The sequence below is a fragment of the Schistocerca cancellata genome, unplaced genomic scaffold (assembly GCF_023864275.1).
Source record: "Schistocerca cancellata isolate TAMUIC-IGC-003103 unplaced genomic scaffold, iqSchCanc2.1 HiC_scaffold_634, whole genome shotgun sequence".
Taxonomy (NCBI): domain Eukaryota; kingdom Metazoa; phylum Arthropoda; class Insecta; order Orthoptera; family Acrididae; genus Schistocerca; species Schistocerca cancellata.
In genome coordinates, this window is record NW_026046645.1 from 1 (window position 1) to 17493 (window position 17493).

The 17493-nt window shown below is 49.0% G+C and overlaps 24 non-coding genes across 24 annotated transcripts; 12 read left to right on the top strand and 12 right to left on the bottom strand.

The window, feature by feature from the left end:
• Nucleotides 1-547: 547 nt before the first annotated feature.
• On the bottom strand, nt 548-620 carry Trnav-uac (transfer RNA valine (anticodon UAC)). The gene has a single exon. It is a non-coding gene; the product is annotated as a tRNA-Val (tRNA).
• A 234-nt stretch (nt 621-854) lies between these two features.
• Nucleotides 855-926, top strand: Trnap-cgg (transfer RNA proline (anticodon CGG)). The gene has a single exon. It is a non-coding gene; the product is annotated as a tRNA-Pro (tRNA).
• Nucleotides 927-1135: 209 nt separating this feature from the next.
• Nucleotides 1136-1209, bottom strand: Trnav-aac (transfer RNA valine (anticodon AAC)). Its single transcript has one exon. It is a non-coding gene; the product is annotated as a tRNA-Val (tRNA).
• A 1500-nt stretch (nt 1210-2709) lies between these two features.
• Nucleotides 2710-2781, top strand: Trnap-ugg (transfer RNA proline (anticodon UGG)). The gene has a single exon. It is a non-coding gene; the product is annotated as a tRNA-Pro (tRNA).
• Nucleotides 2782-3416: 635 nt separating this feature from the next.
• On the bottom strand, nt 3417-3489 carry Trnav-uac (transfer RNA valine (anticodon UAC)). The gene has a single exon. It is a non-coding gene; the product is annotated as a tRNA-Val (tRNA).
• Nucleotides 3490-3724: 235 nt separating this feature from the next.
• Nucleotides 3725-3796, top strand: Trnap-cgg (transfer RNA proline (anticodon CGG)). The gene has a single exon. It is a non-coding gene; the product is annotated as a tRNA-Pro (tRNA).
• Nucleotides 3797-4004: 208 nt separating this feature from the next.
• On the bottom strand, nt 4005-4077 carry Trnav-aac (transfer RNA valine (anticodon AAC)). Its single transcript has one exon. It is a non-coding gene; the product is annotated as a tRNA-Val (tRNA).
• Nucleotides 4078-5577: 1500 nt separating this feature from the next.
• Nucleotides 5578-5649, top strand: Trnap-ugg (transfer RNA proline (anticodon UGG)). The gene has a single exon. It is a non-coding gene; the product is annotated as a tRNA-Pro (tRNA).
• Nucleotides 5650-6284: 635 nt separating this feature from the next.
• Nucleotides 6285-6357, bottom strand: Trnav-uac (transfer RNA valine (anticodon UAC)). Its single transcript has one exon. It is a non-coding gene; the product is annotated as a tRNA-Val (tRNA).
• A 235-nt stretch (nt 6358-6592) lies between these two features.
• Trnap-cgg (transfer RNA proline (anticodon CGG)) lies at nt 6593-6664 on the top strand. The gene has a single exon. It is a non-coding gene; the product is annotated as a tRNA-Pro (tRNA).
• Nucleotides 6665-6872: 208 nt separating this feature from the next.
• On the bottom strand, nt 6873-6945 carry Trnav-aac (transfer RNA valine (anticodon AAC)). The gene has a single exon. It is a non-coding gene; the product is annotated as a tRNA-Val (tRNA).
• A 1500-nt stretch (nt 6946-8445) lies between these two features.
• Nucleotides 8446-8517, top strand: Trnap-ugg (transfer RNA proline (anticodon UGG)). The gene has a single exon. It is a non-coding gene; the product is annotated as a tRNA-Pro (tRNA).
• A 636-nt stretch (nt 8518-9153) lies between these two features.
• Trnav-uac (transfer RNA valine (anticodon UAC)) lies at nt 9154-9226 on the bottom strand. The gene has a single exon. It is a non-coding gene; the product is annotated as a tRNA-Val (tRNA).
• A 235-nt stretch (nt 9227-9461) lies between these two features.
• Trnap-cgg (transfer RNA proline (anticodon CGG)) lies at nt 9462-9533 on the top strand. The gene has a single exon. It is a non-coding gene; the product is annotated as a tRNA-Pro (tRNA).
• Nucleotides 9534-9741: 208 nt separating this feature from the next.
• Trnav-aac (transfer RNA valine (anticodon AAC)) lies at nt 9742-9814 on the bottom strand. Its single transcript has one exon. It is a non-coding gene; the product is annotated as a tRNA-Val (tRNA).
• Nucleotides 9815-11314: 1500 nt separating this feature from the next.
• On the top strand, nt 11315-11386 carry Trnap-ugg (transfer RNA proline (anticodon UGG)). The gene has a single exon. It is a non-coding gene; the product is annotated as a tRNA-Pro (tRNA).
• A 636-nt stretch (nt 11387-12022) lies between these two features.
• On the bottom strand, nt 12023-12095 carry Trnav-uac (transfer RNA valine (anticodon UAC)). The gene has a single exon. It is a non-coding gene; the product is annotated as a tRNA-Val (tRNA).
• Nucleotides 12096-12330: 235 nt separating this feature from the next.
• Nucleotides 12331-12402, top strand: Trnap-cgg (transfer RNA proline (anticodon CGG)). The gene has a single exon. It is a non-coding gene; the product is annotated as a tRNA-Pro (tRNA).
• Nucleotides 12403-12610: 208 nt separating this feature from the next.
• Nucleotides 12611-12683, bottom strand: Trnav-aac (transfer RNA valine (anticodon AAC)). The gene has a single exon. It is a non-coding gene; the product is annotated as a tRNA-Val (tRNA).
• Nucleotides 12684-14183: 1500 nt separating this feature from the next.
• On the top strand, nt 14184-14255 carry Trnap-ugg (transfer RNA proline (anticodon UGG)). The gene has a single exon. It is a non-coding gene; the product is annotated as a tRNA-Pro (tRNA).
• A 636-nt stretch (nt 14256-14891) lies between these two features.
• Nucleotides 14892-14964, bottom strand: Trnav-uac (transfer RNA valine (anticodon UAC)). The gene has a single exon. It is a non-coding gene; the product is annotated as a tRNA-Val (tRNA).
• A 235-nt stretch (nt 14965-15199) lies between these two features.
• Trnap-cgg (transfer RNA proline (anticodon CGG)) lies at nt 15200-15271 on the top strand. Its single transcript has one exon. It is a non-coding gene; the product is annotated as a tRNA-Pro (tRNA).
• Nucleotides 15272-15479: 208 nt separating this feature from the next.
• On the bottom strand, nt 15480-15552 carry Trnav-aac (transfer RNA valine (anticodon AAC)). Its single transcript has one exon. It is a non-coding gene; the product is annotated as a tRNA-Val (tRNA).
• Nucleotides 15553-17052: 1500 nt separating this feature from the next.
• Trnap-ugg (transfer RNA proline (anticodon UGG)) lies at nt 17053-17124 on the top strand. Its single transcript has one exon. It is a non-coding gene; the product is annotated as a tRNA-Pro (tRNA).
• Nucleotides 17125-17493: the final 369 nt, after the last annotated feature.

Genomic DNA, 17493 nt, shown 5'->3' on the forward strand with positions numbered 1-17493 from the left:
GTGTAGCACTACGGTGATGAAGGGACCGTTTGATATGGCAAGAATCTGACACCAGTAAATTACATGGGTCGATTGCTGTAGAAGAGCCGACAGTAATCTTGCATGCAACGGAAAACAAAGGTTGTCTTTGCAGAACATGTGCACCGTGAGTGGAGACGAACCTCAATCGTGGAGCAGTCTACCTTCATCTGATTAGCGACGACAACAACCAAAGGGTGGGATACAAGACTGAGCGTAGTTAAGAGTTTCTCACTATTAGTTACGTTCACACTTCAACAGAGCTGTGACAAGGCGAGTGCAGTGAGCTCAGGAAAGCCAGTATGAAGCGCACTTGAAGTAGTCCTGAAGAAATGGATTATAAACTTTGCCGGCCAGAATGGAGCTACGAGCGTTCTGAGTTACTGAATACCGGTACACTATGGGAGCAAGAGCATTTGACAGTAAAATGAAGCGATATCCGTGTAGCACACGACATTTATTATCCATGCATACGCAGACGTGACGTAATCTCGGAAATGGAATCCGAAAAGGGGTTTAAAAAAAGTCGTGTTTCCGCCCGGGATCGAACCGGGGACCTTCTGCGTGTAAAGCAGACGTGATAACCGCTACACCACGGAAACGACGGCTCTGCGGCTGTTCTACCTAGAAACCCGTAGTGGCAACAGATTTTTCCTGCGTAAGCAAAGGCATCGCCTACGAGCTCCTCCGATTCTAGAAGTTTGCTATTGTAAAAGACATCGATGAAAACAATCAAACCGCAACAGCCAGGGAAAACGCTGGGTGAGCGGCAGCTCTGCATGGTGATACCAAGAACGGAGGCGTCAGTCATGTGCAGCGCTTAGACGCTACGAACAGGCTCGTTGGTCTAGGGGTATGATTCCTGCTTCGGGTGCAGGAGGTCCCGGGTTCAAATCCCGGACGAGCCCTTGCGTTTTGTGCAAACGTGTGGCAACTACCGTCATGCCGGCGGCTGTTCCGCGCATTTCCAGCCCTCCAGGTAAGCACAAAAACCAAGTAGCCGGTTCTGAAAGAGTTTCATGTATCATCTGAGCCCTGGTGGTGGGCCGTTTGAAATTGATTTAAATGGTCACAGTAGAGATTGTAGGCAAGGGTCTTGTTGAGTGCGACGAAAAAGTGTTTCCGCCCGGAATCGAACCGGGGGACCTTCTGCGTGTTAGGCAGACGTGATAACCGCTACACCACGGAAACTGCTACGCTCTGTGCTCCACATCTGACACAACTTGTAGGACGATCGCAACTTTGGCGTAAAAATCACTTTGCGGAAACGCACAATGCAGGTATTTCGCATTCGTATGCAACAATCGACAGCACCCTTGCCTGTCTGAATGCCATCACGAATGAGAGCCCAAGAAGTCGTCGGAAATGCTCGCGGCCGAGTCCTCAGCAGCATCAGCTTCTCATTCTTTCCATACGAGGTACCGTCAATTCGCGCAGTCGCTATTGCAAATGATGTCACCAAAAGCAATCACTTCGTTAGCGGCGAGGAGCCCGGACTCAGCGGTAGCTCTACATGAAGGCACCAGCAGCTCCGTCAGGCCACCGCTGGCGCGCCGGCGCCCGGACCCACGACCGTCAATGACGCTGCAGTCGATGTACTTCTTAATATCGCTTTTGGAAGAAGGAAACCAGGTGTAAATCACACAGTATTTTACTGATGATCTGGAAACGCAAGTTTAGAATAAGTAGAACATTATATAAAATGTGTTGTGTGGTCGAGCGACACCCACGCCTCGCTCTCGCCAGATTATCGTTGCTGCACGGAATGATTGTTAAGGCACCGACGGCTTCAGAGTTCGTCTTCTCGAAGTTTTGCTTTTGCAGTACATTCCGCAATCTTTTCGTTATGAGTCGTCTGTTTCGGTTTCCCGATGTAGTTTTGCTCACTGCTCTCGACTTCTCTTAACCCGAGCCACCACTAGCCGAAAATTCCGCACTGCTATCTGGTCAATCTGCAGAGCTCGATGAAGGCGTCGCGGTCGTTCCCTGAGCTGATGAAACGGCCGAATCTGTAGTTGTTCCCAGATCTCTTCCACAACAACGGCCTCCCAGACGCTTGGATTACAGGAGTACGCCACTACTCCCAGCCGGAGAACTGCATTTGAAAGCGTAATAACATGAGCTACACGTAACTCGATTTCTGTGTCTGACCTACTTTTAATGAAACTGTCGTCGATTTACTTACTACTATCGCTGCTGGACGAAGCAGATCAGGTGAAAACCATCAGTATTCTTGTAACGAAGAGGTAATGGAAATTTAGGTAAAACAATATCAAAAAAAGTTGTGTGGTGGAGCGACACGTACAGTTGGCTCTTCCTAGATGATCATTGCTGCACGGAATAATTGTTAAGGCACCGACGCCTTCAGGAGTGGTCTTCTGGAAGTTTTGCTTGCAGTATATTCCGCAATCTTTTCGTTATGAGTTGGTGTTTCGGATTCCCGATGTTCTTTTGTTTAGTGCACATGCCTTCCCTTGACACTGAGAAAGCACATGACGAAAGTGAAACACCACCGGTCTGTTCATCTGCAGAGCGCGATGAAATTATTCACTCTATATTCATTGCCTTTCATATTCTTCCCATCAGTGGTGAGCGCTGCCTTCAGAAAGCGCTTTTGTTTCTGATTTACATGGAAGTTAGTGTTCCTCGGAGCTGGACTGCTTGGGATTAGCTTCATTGCTACTGGCAGGTGGCTCGTTGGTCTAGGGGTATGATTCCTGCTTTGGGTGCAGGAGGTCCCGGGTTCAAATCCCGGACGAGCCCTACCGTTTTGACCGTGCTGAAGAGTAGGTGGAGCTCACCCACGTTTGCAGCTCTGCAATGAAGAATAGATGCCTGCCGCAGCACGCTTTGTGTAGCACTACGGTGATGAAGGGACCGTTTGATATGGCAAGAATCTGACACCAGTAAATTACATGGGTCGATGCTGTAGAAGAGCCGACAGTAATCTTGCATGCAACGGAAAACAAAGGTTGTGTTTGCAGAACATGTGCACCGTGAGTGGAGACGAACCTCAATCGTGGAGCAGTCTACCTTCATCTGATTAGCGACGACAACAACCAAAGGGTGGGATACAAGACTGAGCGTAGTTAAGAGTTTCTCACTATTAGTTACGTTCACACTTCAACAGAGCTGTGACAAGGCGAGTGCAGTGAGCTCAGGAAAGCCAGTATGAAGCGCACTTGAAGTAGTCCTGAAGAAATGGATTATAAACTTTGCCGGCCAGAATGGAGCTACGAGCGTTCTGAGTTACTGAATACCGGTACACTATGGGAGCAAGAGCATTTGACAGTAAAATGAAGCGATATCCGTGTAGCACACGACATTTATTATCCATGCATACGCAGACGTGACGTAATCTCGGAAATGGAATCCGAAAAGGGGTTTAAAAAAAGTCGTGTTTCCGCCCGGGATCGAACCGGGGACCTTCTGCGTGTAAAGCAGACGTGATAACCGCTACACCACGGAAACGACGGCTCTGCGGCTGTTCTACCTAGAAACCCGTAGTGGCAACAGATTTTTCCTGCGTAAGCAAAGGCATCGCCTACGAGCTCCCTCCGATTCTAGAAGTTTGCTATTGTAAAAGACATCGATGAAAACAATCAAACCGCAACAGCCAGGGAAAACGCTGGGTGAGCGGCAGCTCTGCATGGTGATACCAAGAACGGAGGCGTCAGTCATGTGCAGCGCTTAGACGCTACGAACAGGCTCGTTGGTCTAGGGGTATGATTCCTGCTTCGGGTGCAGGAGGTCCCGGGTTCAAATCCCGGACGAGCCCTTGCGTTTTGTGCAAACGTGTGGCAACTACCGTCATGCCGGCGGCTGTTCCGCGCATTTCCAGCCCTCCAGGTAAGCACAAAAACCAAGTAGCCGGTTCTGAAAGAGTTTCATGTATCATCTGAGCCCTGGTGGTGGGCCGTTTGAAATTGATTTAAATGGTCACAGTAGAGATTGTAGCAAGGGTCTTGTTGAGTGCGACGAAAAAGTGTTTCCGCCCGGAATCGAACCGGGGACCTTCTGCGTGTTAGGCAGACGTGATAACCGCTACACCACGGAAACTGCTACGCTCTGTGCTCCACATCTGACACAACTTGTAGGACGATCGCAACTTTGGCGTAAAAATCACTTTGCGGAAACGCACAATGCAGGTATTTCGCATTCGTATGCAACAATCGACAGCACCCTTGCCTGTCTGAATGCCATCACGAATGAGAGCCCAAGAAGTCGTCGGAAATGCTCGCGGCCGAGTCCTCAGCAGCATCAGCTTCTCATTCTTTCCATACGAGGTACCGTCAATTCGCGCAGTCGCTATTGCAAATGATGTCACCAAAAGCAATCACTTCGTTAGCGGCGAGGAGCCCGGACTCAGCGGTAGCTCTACATGAAGGCACCAGCAGCTCCGTCAGGCCACCGCTGGCGCGCCGGCGCCCGGACCCACGACCGTCAATGACGCTGCAGTCGATGTACTTCTTAATATCGCTTTTGGAAGAAGGAAACCAGGTGTAAATCACACAGTATTTTACTGATGATCTGGAAACGCAAGTTTAGAATAAGTAGAACATTATATAAAATGTGTTGTGTGGTCGAGCGACACCCACGCCTCGCTCTCGCCAGATTATCGTTGCTGCACGGAATGATTGTTAAGGCACCGACGGCTTCAGAGTTCGTCTTCTCGAAGTTTTGCTTTTGCAGTACATTCCGCAATCTTTTCGTTATGAGTCGTCTGTTTCGGTTTCCCGATGTAGTTTTGCTCACTGCTCTCGACTTCTCTTAACCCCGAGCCACCACTAGCCGAAAATTCCGCACTGCTATCTGGTCAATCTGCAGAGCTCGATGAAGGCGTCGCGGTCGTTCCTGAGCTGATGAAACGGCCGAATCTGTAGTTGTTCCCAGATCTCTTCCACAACAACGGCCTCCCAGACGCTTGGATTACAGGAGTACGCCACTACTCCCAGCCGGAGAACTGCATTTGAAAGCGTAATAACATGAGCTACACGTAACTCCGATTTCTGTGTCTGACCTACTTTTAATGAAACTGTCGTCGATTTACTTACTACTATCGCTGCTGGACGAAGCAGATCAGGTGAAAACCATCAGTATTCTTGTAACGAAGAGGTAATGGAAATTTAGGTAAAACAATATCAAAAAAAGTTGTGTGGTGGAGCGACACGTACAGTTGGCTCTTCCTAGATGATCATTGCTGCACGGAATAATTGTTAAGGCACCGACGCCTTCAGGAGTGGTCTTCTGGAAGTTTTGCTTGCAGTATATTCCGCAATCTTTTCGTTATGAGTTGGTGTTTCGGATTCCCGATGTTCTTTTGTTTAGTGCACATGCCTTCCCTTGACACTGAGAAAGCACATGACGAAAGTGAAACACCACCGTCTGTTCATCTGCAGAGCGCGATGAAATTATTCACTCTATATTCATTGCCTTTCATATTCTTCCCATCAGTGGTGAGCGCTGCCTTCAGAAAGCGCTTTTGTTTCTGATTTACATGGAAGTTAGTGTTCCTCGGAGCTGGACTGCTTGGGATTAGCTTCATTGCTACTGGCAGGTGGCTCGTTGGTCTAGGGGTATGATTCCTGCTTTGGGTGCAGGAGGTCCCGGGTTCAAATCCCGGACGAGCCCTACCGTTTTGACCGTGCTGAAGAGTAGGTGGAGCTCACCCACGTTTGCAGCTCTGCAATGAAGAATAGATGCCTGCCGCAGCACGCTTTGTGTAGCACTACGGTGATGAAGGGACCGTTTGATATGGCAAGAATCTGACACCAGTAAATTACATGGGTCGATGCTGTAGAAGAGCCGACAGTAATCTTGCATGCAACGGAAAACAAAGGTTGTGTTTGCAGAACATGTGCACCGTGAGTGGAGACGAACCTCAATCGTGGAGCAGTCTACCTTCATCTGATTAGCGACGACAACAACCAAAGGGTGGGATACAAGACTGAGCGTAGTTAAGAGTTTCTCACTATTAGTTACGTTCACACTTCAACAGAGCTGTGACAAGGCGAGTGCAGTGAGCTCAGGAAAGCCAGTATGAAGCGCACTTGAAGTAGTCCTGAAGAAATGGATTATAAACTTTGCCGGCCAGAATGGAGCTACGAGCGTTCTGAGTTACTGAATACCGGTACACTATGGGAGCAAGAGCATTTGACAGTAAAATGAAGCGATATCCGTGTAGCACACGACATTTATTATCCATGCATACGCAGACGTGACGTAATCTCGGAAATGGAATCCGAAAAGGGGTTTAAAAAAAGTCGTGTTTCCGCCCGGGATCGAACCGGGGACCTTCTGCGTGTAAAGCAGACGTGATAACCGCTACACCACGGAAACGACGGCTCTGCGGCTGTTCTACCTAGAAACCCGTAGTGGCAACAGATTTTTCCTGCGTAAGCAAAGGCATCGCCTACGAGCTCCCTCCGATTCTAGAAGTTTGCTATTGTAAAAGACATCGATGAAAACAATCAAACCGCAACAGCCAGGGAAAACGCTGGGTGAGCGGCAGCTCTGCATGGTGATACCAAGAACGGAGGCGTCAGTCATGTGCAGCGCTTAGACGCTACGAACAGGCTCGTTGGTCTAGGGGTATGATTCCTGCTTCGGGTGCAGGAGGTCCCGGGTTCAAATCCCGGACGAGCCCTTGCGTTTTGTGCAAACGTGTGGCAACTACCGTCATGCCGGCGGCTGTTCCGCGCATTTCCAGCCCTCCAGGTAAGCACAAAAACCAAGTAGCCGGTTCTGAAAGAGTTTCATGTATCATCTGAGCCCTGGTGGTGGGCCGTTTGAAATTGATTTAAATGGTCACAGTAGAGATTGTAGCAAGGGTCTTGTTGAGTGCGACGAAAAAGTGTTTCCGCCCGGAATCGAACCGGGGACCTTCTGCGTGTTAGGCAGACGTGATAACCGCTACACCACGGAAACTGCTACGCTCTGTGCTCCACATCTGACACAACTTGTAGGACGATCGCAACTTTGGCGTAAAAATCACTTTGCGGAAACGCACAATGCAGGTATTTCGCATTCGTATGCAACAATCGACAGCACCCTTGCCTGTCTGAATGCCATCACGAATGAGAGCCCAAGAAGTCGTCGGAAATGCTCGCGGCCGAGTCCTCAGCAGCATCAGCTTCTCATTCTTTCCATACGAGGTACCGTCAATTCGCGCAGTCGCTATTGCAAATGATGTCACCAAAAGCAATCACTTCGTTAGCGGCGAGGAGCCCGGACTCAGCGGTAGCTCTACATGAAGGCACCAGCAGCTCCGTCAGGCCACCGCTGGCGCGCCGGCGCCCGGACCCACGACCGTCAATGACGCTGCAGTCGATGTACTTCTTAATATCGCTTTTGGAAGAAGGAAACCAGGTGTAAATCACACAGTATTTTACTGATGATCTGGAAACGCAAGTTTAGAATAAGTAGAACATTATATAAAATGTGTTGTGTGGTCGAGCGACACCCACGCCTCGCTCTCGCCAGATTATCGTTGCTGCACGGAATGATTGTTAAGGCACCGACGGCTTCAGAGTTCGTCTTCTCGAAGTTTTGCTTTTGCAGTACATTCCGCAATCTTTTCGTTATGAGTCGTCTGTTTCGGTTTCCCGATGTAGTTTTGCTCACTGCTCTCGACTTCTCTTAACCCCGAGCCACCACTAGCCGAAAATTCCGCACTGCTATCTGGTCAATCTGCAGAGCTCGATGAAGGCGTCGCGGTCGTTCCTGAGCTGATGAAACGGCCGAATCTGTAGTTGTTCCCAGATCTCTTCCACAACAACGGCCTCCCAGACGCTTGGATTACAGGAGTACGCCACTACTCCCAGCCGGAGAACTGCATTTGAAAGCGTAATAACATGAGCTACACGTAACTCCGATTTCTGTGTCTGACCTACTTTTAATGAAACTGTCGTCGATTTACTTACTACTATCGCTGCTGGACGAAGCAGATCAGGTGAAAACCATCAGTATTCTTGTAACGAAGAGGTAATGGAAATTTAGGTAAAACAATATCAAAAAAAGTTGTGTGGTGGAGCGACACGTACAGTTGGCTCTTCCTAGATGATCATTGCTGCACGGAATAATTGTTAAGGCACCGACGCCTTCAGGAGTGGTCTTCTGGAAGTTTTGCTTGCAGTATATTCCGCAATCTTTTCGTTATGAGTTGGTGTTTCGGATTCCCGATGTTCTTTTGTTTAGTGCACATGCCTTCCCTTGACACTGAGAAAGCACATGACGAAAGTGAAACACCACCGTCTGTTCATCTGCAGAGCGCGATGAAATTATTCACTCTATATTCATTGCCTTTCATATTCTTCCCATCAGTGGTGAGCGCTGCCTTCAGAAAGCGCTTTTGTTTCTGATTTACATGGAAGTTAGTGTTCCTCGGAGCTGGACTGCTTGGGATTAGCTTCATTGCTACTGGCAGGTGGCTCGTTGGTCTAGGGGTATGATTCCTGCTTTGGGTGCAGGAGGTCCCGGGTTCAAATCCCGGACGAGCCCTACCGTTTTGACCGTGCTGAAGAGTAGGTGGAGCTCACCCACGTTTGCAGCTCTGCAATGAAGAATAGATGCCTGCCGCAGCACGCTTTGTGTAGCACTACGGTGATGAAGGGACCGTTTGATATGGCAAGAATCTGACACCAGTAAATTACATGGGTCGATTGCTGTAGAAGAGCCGACAGTAATCTTGCATGCAACGGAAAACAAAGGTTGTGTTTGCAGAACATGTGCACCGTGAGTGGAGACGAACCTCAATCGTGGAGCAGTCTACCTTCATCTGATTAGCGACGACAACAACCAAAGGGTGGGATACAAGACTGAGCGTAGTTAAGAGTTTCTCACTATTAGTTACGTTCACACTTCAACAGAGCTGTGACAAGGCGAGTGCAGTGAGCTCAGGAAAGCCAGTATGAAGCGCACTTGAAGTAGTCCTGAAGAAATGGATTATAAACTTTGCCGGCCAGAATGGAGCTACGAGCGTTCTGAGTTACTGAATACCGGTACACTATGGGAGCAAGAGCATTTGACAGTAAAATGAAGCGATATCCGTGTAGCACACGACATTTATTATCCATGCATACGCAGACGTGACGTAATCTCGGAAATGGAATCCGAAAAGGGGTTTAAAAAAAGTCGTGTTTCCGCCCGGGATCGAACCGGGGACCTTCTGCGTGTAAAGCAGACGTGATAACCGCTACACCACGGAAACGACGGCTCTGCGGCTGTTCTACCTAGAAACCCGTAGTGGCAACAGATTTTTCCTGCGTAAGCAAAGGCATCGCCTACGAGCTCCCTCCGATTCTAGAAGTTTGCTATTGTAAAAGACATCGATGAAAACAATCAAACCGCAACAGCCAGGGAAAACGCTGGGTGAGCGGCAGCTCTGCATGGTGATACCAAGAACGGAGGCGTCAGTCATGTGCAGCGCTTAGACGCTACGAACAGGCTCGTTGGTCTAGGGGTATGATTCCTGCTTCGGGTGCAGGAGGTCCCGGGTTCAAATCCCGGACGAGCCCTTGCGTTTTGTGCAAACGTGTGGCAACTACCGTCATGCCGGCGGCTGTTCCGCGCATTTCCAGCCCTCCAGGTAAGCACAAAAACCAAGTAGCCGGTTCTGAAAGAGTTTCATGTATCATCTGAGCCCTGGTGGTGGGCCGTTTGAAATTGATTTAAATGGTCACAGTAGAGATTGTAGCAAGGGTCTTGTTGAGTGCGACGAAAAAGTGTTTCCGCCCGGAATCGAACCGGGGACCTTCTGCGTGTTAGGCAGACGTGATAACCGCTACACCACGGAAACTGCTACGCTCTGTGCTCCACATCTGACACAACTTGTAGGACGATCGCAACTTTGGCGTAAAAATCACTTTGCGGAAACGCACAATGCAGGTATTTCGCATTCGTATGCAACAATCGACAGCACCCTTGCCTGTCTGAATGCCATCACGAATGAGAGCCCAAGAAGTCGTCGGAAATGCTCGCGGCCGAGTCCTCAGCAGCATCAGCTTCTCATTCTTTCCATACGAGGTACCGTCAATTCGCGCAGTCGCTATTGCAAATGATGTCACCAAAAGCAATCACTTCGTTAGCGGCGAGGAGCCCGGACTCAGCGGTAGCTCTACATGAAGGCACCAGCAGCTCCGTCAGGCCACCGCTGGCGCGCCGGCGCCCGGACCCACGACCGTCAATGACGCTGCAGTCGATGTACTTCTTAATATCGCTTTTGGAAGAAGGAAACCAGGTGTAAATCACACAGTATTTTACTGATGATCTGGAAACGCAAGTTTAGAATAAGTAGAACATTATATAAAATGTGTTGTGTGGTCGAGCGACACCCACGCCTCGCTCTCGCCAGATTATCGTTGCTGCACGGAATGATTGTTAAGGCACCGACGGCTTCAGAGTTCGTCTTCTCGAAGTTTTGCTTTTGCAGTACATTCCGCAATCTTTTCGTTATGAGTCGTCTGTTTCGGTTTCCCGATGTAGTTTTGCTCACTGCTCTCGACTTCTCTTAACCCCGAGCCACCACTAGCCGAAAATTCCGCACTGCTATCTGGTCAATCTGCAGAGCTCGATGAAGGCGTCGCGGTCGTTCCTGAGCTGATGAAACGGCCGAATCTGTAGTTGTTCCCAGATCTCTTCCACAACAACGGCCTCCCAGACGCTTGGATTACAGGAGTACGCCACTACTCCCAGCCGGAGAACTGCATTTGAAAGCGTAATAACATGAGCTACACGTAACTCCGATTTCTGTGTCTGACCTACTTTTAATGAAACTGTCGTCGATTTACTTACTACTATCGCTGCTGGACGAAGCAGATCAGGTGAAAACCATCAGTATTCTTGTAACGAAGAGGTAATGGAAATTTAGGTAAAACAATATCAAAAAAAGTTGTGTGGTGGAGCGACACGTACAGTTGGCTCTTCCTAGATGATCATTGCTGCACGGAATAATTGTTAAGGCACCGACGCCTTCAGGAGTGGTCTTCTGGAAGTTTTGCTTGCAGTATATTCCGCAATCTTTTCGTTATGAGTTGGTGTTTCGGATTCCCGATGTTCTTTTGTTTAGTGCACATGCCTTCCCTTGACACTGAGAAAGCACATGACGAAAGTGAAACACCACCGTCTGTTCATCTGCAGAGCGCGATGAAATTATTCACTCTATATTCATTGCCTTTCATATTCTTCCCATCAGTGGTGAGCGCTGCCTTCAGAAAGCGCTTTTGTTTCTGATTTACATGGAAGTTAGTGTTCCTCGGAGCTGGACTGCTTGGGATTAGCTTCATTGCTACTGGCAGGTGGCTCGTTGGTCTAGGGGTATGATTCCTGCTTTGGGTGCAGGAGGTCCCGGGTTCAAATCCCGGACGAGCCCTACCGTTTTGACCGTGCTGAAGAGTAGGTGGAGCTCACCCACGTTTGCAGCTCTGCAATGAAGAATAGATGCCTGCCGCAGCACGCTTTGTGTAGCACTACGGTGATGAAGGGACCGTTTGATATGGCAAGAATCTGACACCAGTAAATTACATGGGTCGATTGCTGTAGAAGAGCCGACAGTAATCTTGCATGCAACGGAAAACAAAGGTTGTGTTTGCAGAACATGTGCACCGTGAGTGGAGACGAACCTCAATCGTGGAGCAGTCTACCTTCATCTGATTAGCGACGACAACAACCAAAGGGTGGGATACAAGACTGAGCGTAGTTAAGAGTTTCTCACTATTAGTTACGTTCACACTTCAACAGAGCTGTGACAAGGCGAGTGCAGTGAGCTCAGGAAAGCCAGTATGAAGCGCACTTGAAGTAGTCCTGAAGAAATGGATTATAAACTTTGCCGGCCAGAATGGAGCTACGAGCGTTCTGAGTTACTGAATACCGGTACACTATGGGAGCAAGAGCATTTGACAGTAAAATGAAGCGATATCCGTGTAGCACACGACATTTATTATCCATGCATACGCAGACGTGACGTAATCTCGGAAATGGAATCCGATAAGGGGTTTAAAAAAAGTCGTGTTTCCGCCCGGGATCGAACCGGGGACCTTCTGCGTGTAAAGCAGACGTGATAACCGCTACACCACGGAAACGACGGCTCTGCGGCTGTTCTACCTAGAAACCCGTAGTGGCAACAGATTTTTCCTGCGTAAGCAAAGGCATCGCCTACGAGCTCCCTCCGATTCTAGAAGTTTGCTATTGTAAAAGACATCGATGAAAACAATCAAACCGCAACAGCCAGGGAAAACGCTGGGTGAGCGGCAGCTCTGCATGGTGATACCAAGAACGGAGGCGTCAGTCATGTGCAGCGCTTAGACGCTACGAACAGGCTCGTTGGTCTAGGGGTATGATTCCTGCTTCGGGTGCAGGAGGTCCCGGGTTCAAATCCCGGACGAGCCCTTGCGTTTTGTGCAAACGTGTGGCAACTACCGTCATGCCGGCGGCTGTTCCGCGCATTTCCAGCCCTCCAGGTAAGCACAAAAACCAAGTAGCCGGTTCTGAAAGAGTTTCATGTATCATCTGAGCCCTGGTGGTGGGCCGTTTGAAATTGATTTAAATGGTCACAGTAGAGATTGTAGCAAGGGTCTTGTTGAGTGCGACGAAAAAGTGTTTCCGCCCGGAATCGAACCGGGGACCTTCTGCGTGTTAGGCAGACGTGATAACCGCTACACCACGGAAACTGCTACGCTCTGTGCTCCACATCTGACACAACTTGTAGGACGATCGCAACTTTGGCGTAAAAATCACTTTGCGGAAACGCACAATGCAGGTATTTCGCATTCGTATGCAACAATCGACAGCACCCTTGCCTGTCTGAATGCCATCACGAATGAGAGCCCAAGAAGTCGTCGGAAATGCTCGCGGCCGAGTCCTCAGCAGCATCAGCTTCTCATTCTTTCCATACGAGGTACCGTCAATTCGCGCAGTCGCTATTGCAAATGATGTCACCAAAAGCAATCACTTCGTTAGCGGCGAGGAGCCCGGACTCAGCGGTAGCTCTACATGAAGGCACCAGCAGCTCCGTCAGGCCACCGCTGGCGCGCCGGCGCCCGGACCCACGACCGTCAATGACGCTGCAGTCGATGTACTTCTTAATATCGCTTTTGGAAGAAGGAAACCAGGTGTAAATCACACAGTATTTTACTGATGATCTGGAAACGCAAGTTTAGAATAAGTAGAACATTATATAAAATGTGTTGTGTGGTCGAGCGACACCCACGCCTCGCTCTCGCCAGATTATCGTTGCTGCACGGAATGATTGTTAAGGCACCGACGGCTTCAGAGTTCGTCTTCTCGAAGTTTTGCTTTTGCAGTACATTCCGCAATCTTTTCGTTATGAGTCGTCTGTTTCGGTTTCCCGATGTAGTTTTGCTCACTGCTCTCGACTTCTCTTAACCCCGAGCCACCACTAGCCGAAAATTCCGCACTGCTATCTGGTCAATCTGCAGAGCTCGATGAAGGCGTCGCGGTCGTTCCTGAGCTGATGAAACGGCCGAATCTGTAGTTGTTCCCAGATCTCTTCCACAACAACGGCCTCCCAGACGCTTGGATTACAGGAGTACGCCACTACTCCCAGCCGGAGAACTGCATTTGAAAGCGTAATAACATGAGCTACACGTAACTCCGATTTCTGTGTCTGACCTACTTTTAATGAAACTGTCGTCGATTTACTTACTACTATCGCTGCTGGACGAAGCAGATCAGGTGAAAACCATCAGTATTCTTGTAACGAAGAGGTAATGGAAATTTAGGTAAAACAATATCAAAAAAAGTTGTGTGGTGGAGCGACACGTACAGTTGGCTCTTCCTAGATGATCATTGCTGCACGGAATAATTGTTAAGGCACCGACGCCTTCAGGAGTGGTCTTCTGGAAGTTTTGCTTGCAGTATATTCCGCAATCTTTTCGTTATGAGTTGGTGTTTCGGATTCCCGATGTTCTTTTGTTTAGTGCACATGCCTTCCCTTGACACTGAGAAAGCACATGACGAAAGTGAAACACCACCGTCTGTTCATCTGCAGAGCGCGATGAAATTATTCACTCTATATTCATTGCCTTTCATATTCTTCCCATCAGTGGTGAGCGCTGCCTTCAGAAAGCGCTTTTGTTTCTGATTTACATGGAAGTTAGTGTTCCTCGGAGCTGGACTGCTTGGGATTAGCTTCATTGCTACTGGCAGGTGGCTCGTTGGTCTAGGGGTATGATTCCTGCTTTGGGTGCAAGAGGTCCCGGGTTCAAATCCCGGACGAGCCCTACCGTTTTGACCGTGCTGAAGAGTAGGTGGAGCTCACCCACGTTTGCAGCTCTGCAATGAAGAATAGATGCCTGCCGCAGCACGCTTTGTGTAGCACTACGGTGATGAAGGGACCGTTTGATATGGCAAGAATCTGACACCAGTAAATTACATGGGTCGATTGCTGTAGAAGAGCCGACAGTAATCTTGCATGCAACGGAAAACAAAGGTTGTGTTTGCAGAACATGTGCACCGTGAGTGGAGACGAACCTCAATCGTGGAGCAGTCTACCTTCATCTGATTAGCGACGACAACAACCAAAGGGTGGGATACAAGACTGAGCGTAGTTAAGAGTTTCTCACTATTAGTTACGTTCACACTTCAACAGAGCTGTGACAAGGCGAGTGCAGTGAGCTCAGGAAAGCCAGTATGAAGCGCACTTGAAGTAGTCCTGAAGAAATGGATTATAAACTTTGCCGGCCAGAATGGAGCTACGAGCGTTCTGAGTTACTGAATACCGGTACACTATGGGAGCAAGAGCATTTGACAGTAAAATGAAGCGATATCCGTGTAGCACACGACATTTATTATCCATGCATACGCAGACGTGACGTAATCTCGGAAATGGAATCCGAAAAGGGGTTTAAAAAAAGTCGTGTTTCCGCCCGGGATCGAACCGGGGACCTTCTGCGTGTAAAGCAGACGTGATAACCGCTACACCACGGAAACGACGGCTCTGCGGCTGTTCTACCTAGAAACCCGTAGTGGCAACAGATTTTTCCTGCGTAAGCAAAGGCATCGCCTACGAGCTCCCTCCGATTCTAGAAGTTTGCTATTGTAAAAGACATCGATGAAAACAATCAAACCGCAACAGCCAGGGAAAACGCTGGGTGAGCGGCAGCTCTGCATGGTGATACCAAGAACGGAGGCGTCAGTCATGTGCAGCGCTTAGACGCTACGAACAGGCTCGTTGGTCTAGGGGTATGATTCCTGCTTCGGGTGCAGGAGGTCCCGGGTTCAAATCCCGGACGAGCCCTTGCGTTTTGTGCAAACGTGTGGCAACTACCGTCATGCCGGCGGCTGTTCCGCGCATTTCCAGCCCTCCAGGTAAGCACAAAAACCAAGTAGCCGGTTCTGAAAGAGTTTCATGTATCATCTGAGCCCTGGTGGTGGGCCGTTTGAAATTGATTTAAATGGTCACAGTAGAGATTGTAGCAAGGGTCTTGTTGAGTGCGACGAAAAAGTGTTTCCGCCCGGAATCGAACCGGGGACCTTCTGCGTGTTAGGCAGACGTGATAACCGCTACACCACGGAAACTGCTACGCTCTGTGCTCCACATCTGACACAACTTGTAGGACGATCGCAACTTTGGCGTAAAAATCACTTTGCGGAAACGCACAATGCAGGTATTTCGCATTCGTATGCAACAATCGACAGCACCCTTGCCTGTCTGAATGCCATCACGAATGAGAGCCCAAGAAGTCGTCGGAAATGCTCGCGGCCGAGTCCTCAGCAGCATCAGCTTCTCATTCTTTCCATACGAGGTACCGTCAATTCGCGCAGTCGCTATTGCAAATGATGTCACCAAAAGCAATCACTTCGTTAGCGGCGAGGAGCCCGGACTCAGCGGTAGCTCTACATGAAGGCACCAGCAGCTCCGTCAGGCCACCGCTGGCGCGCCGGCGCCCGGACCCACGACCGTCAATGACGCTGCAGTCGATGTACTTCTTAATATCGCTTTTGGAAGAAGGAAACCAGGTGTAAATCACACAGTATTTTACTGATGATCTGGAAACGCAAGTTTAGAATAAGTAGAACATTGTATAAAATGTGTTGTGCGGTCGAGCGACACCCACGCCTCGCTCTCGCCAGATTATCGTTGCTGCACGGAATGATTGTTAAGGCACCGACGGCTTCAGAGTTCGTCTTCTCGAAGTTTTGCTTTTGCAGTACATTCCGCAATCTTTTCGTTATGAGTCGTCTGTTTCGGTTTCCCGATGTAGTTTTGCTCACTGCTCTCGACTTCTCTTAACCCCGAGCCACCACTAGCCGAAAATTCCGCACTGCTATCTGGTCAATCTGCAGAGCTCGATGAAGGCGTCGCGGTCGTTCCTGAGCTGATGAAACGGCCGAATCTGTAGTTGTTCCCAGATCTCTTCCACAACAACGGCCTCCCAGACGCTTGGATTACAGGAGTACGCCACTACTCCCAGCCGGAGAACTGCATTTGAAAGCGTAATAACATGAGCTACACGTAACTCCGATTTCTGTGTCTGACCTACTTTTAATGAAACTGTCGTCGATTTACTTACTACTATCGCTGCTGGACGAAGCAGATCAGGTGAAAACCATCAGTATTCTTGTAACGAAGAGGTAATGGAAATTTAGGTAAAACAATATCAAAAAAAGTTGTGTGGTGGAGCGACACGTACAGTTGGCTCTTCCTAGATGATCATTGCTGCACGGAATAATTGTTAAGGCACCGACGCCTTCAGGATTGGTCTTCTGGTAGTTTTGCTTGCAGTATATTCCGCAATCTTTTCGTTATGAGTTGGTGTTTCGGATTCCCGATGTTCTTTTGTTTAGTGCATTTGCCTTCCCTTGACACTGAGAAAGCACATGACGAAAGTGAAACACCACCGTCTGTTCATCTGCAGAGCGCGATGAAATTATTCACTCTATATTCATTGCCTTTCATATTCTTCCCATCAGTGGTGAGCGCTGCCTTCAGAAAGCGCTTTTGTTTCTGATTTACATGGAAGTTAGTGTTCCTCGGAGCTGGACTGCTTGGGATTAGCTTCATTGCTACTGGCAGGTGGCTCGTTGGTCTAGGGGTATGATTCCTGCTTTGGGTGCAGGAGGTCCCGGGTTCAAATCCCGGACGAGCCCTACCGTTTTGACCGTGCTGAAGAGTAGGTGGAGCTCACCCACGTTTGCAGCTCTGTAATGAAGAATAGATGCCTGCCGCAGCACGCTTTGTGTAGCACTACGGTGATGAAGGGACCGTTTGATATGGCAAGAATCTGACACCAGTAAATTACATGGGTCGATTGCTGTAGAAGAGCCGACAGTAATCTTGCATGCAACGGAAAACAAAGGTTGTCTTTGCAGAACATGTGCACCGTGAGTGGAGACGAACCTCAATCGTGGAGCAGTCTACCTTCATCTGATTAGCGACGACAACAACCAAAGGGTGGGATACAAGACTGAGCGTAGTTAAGAGTTTCTCACTATTAGTTACGTTCACACTTCAACAGA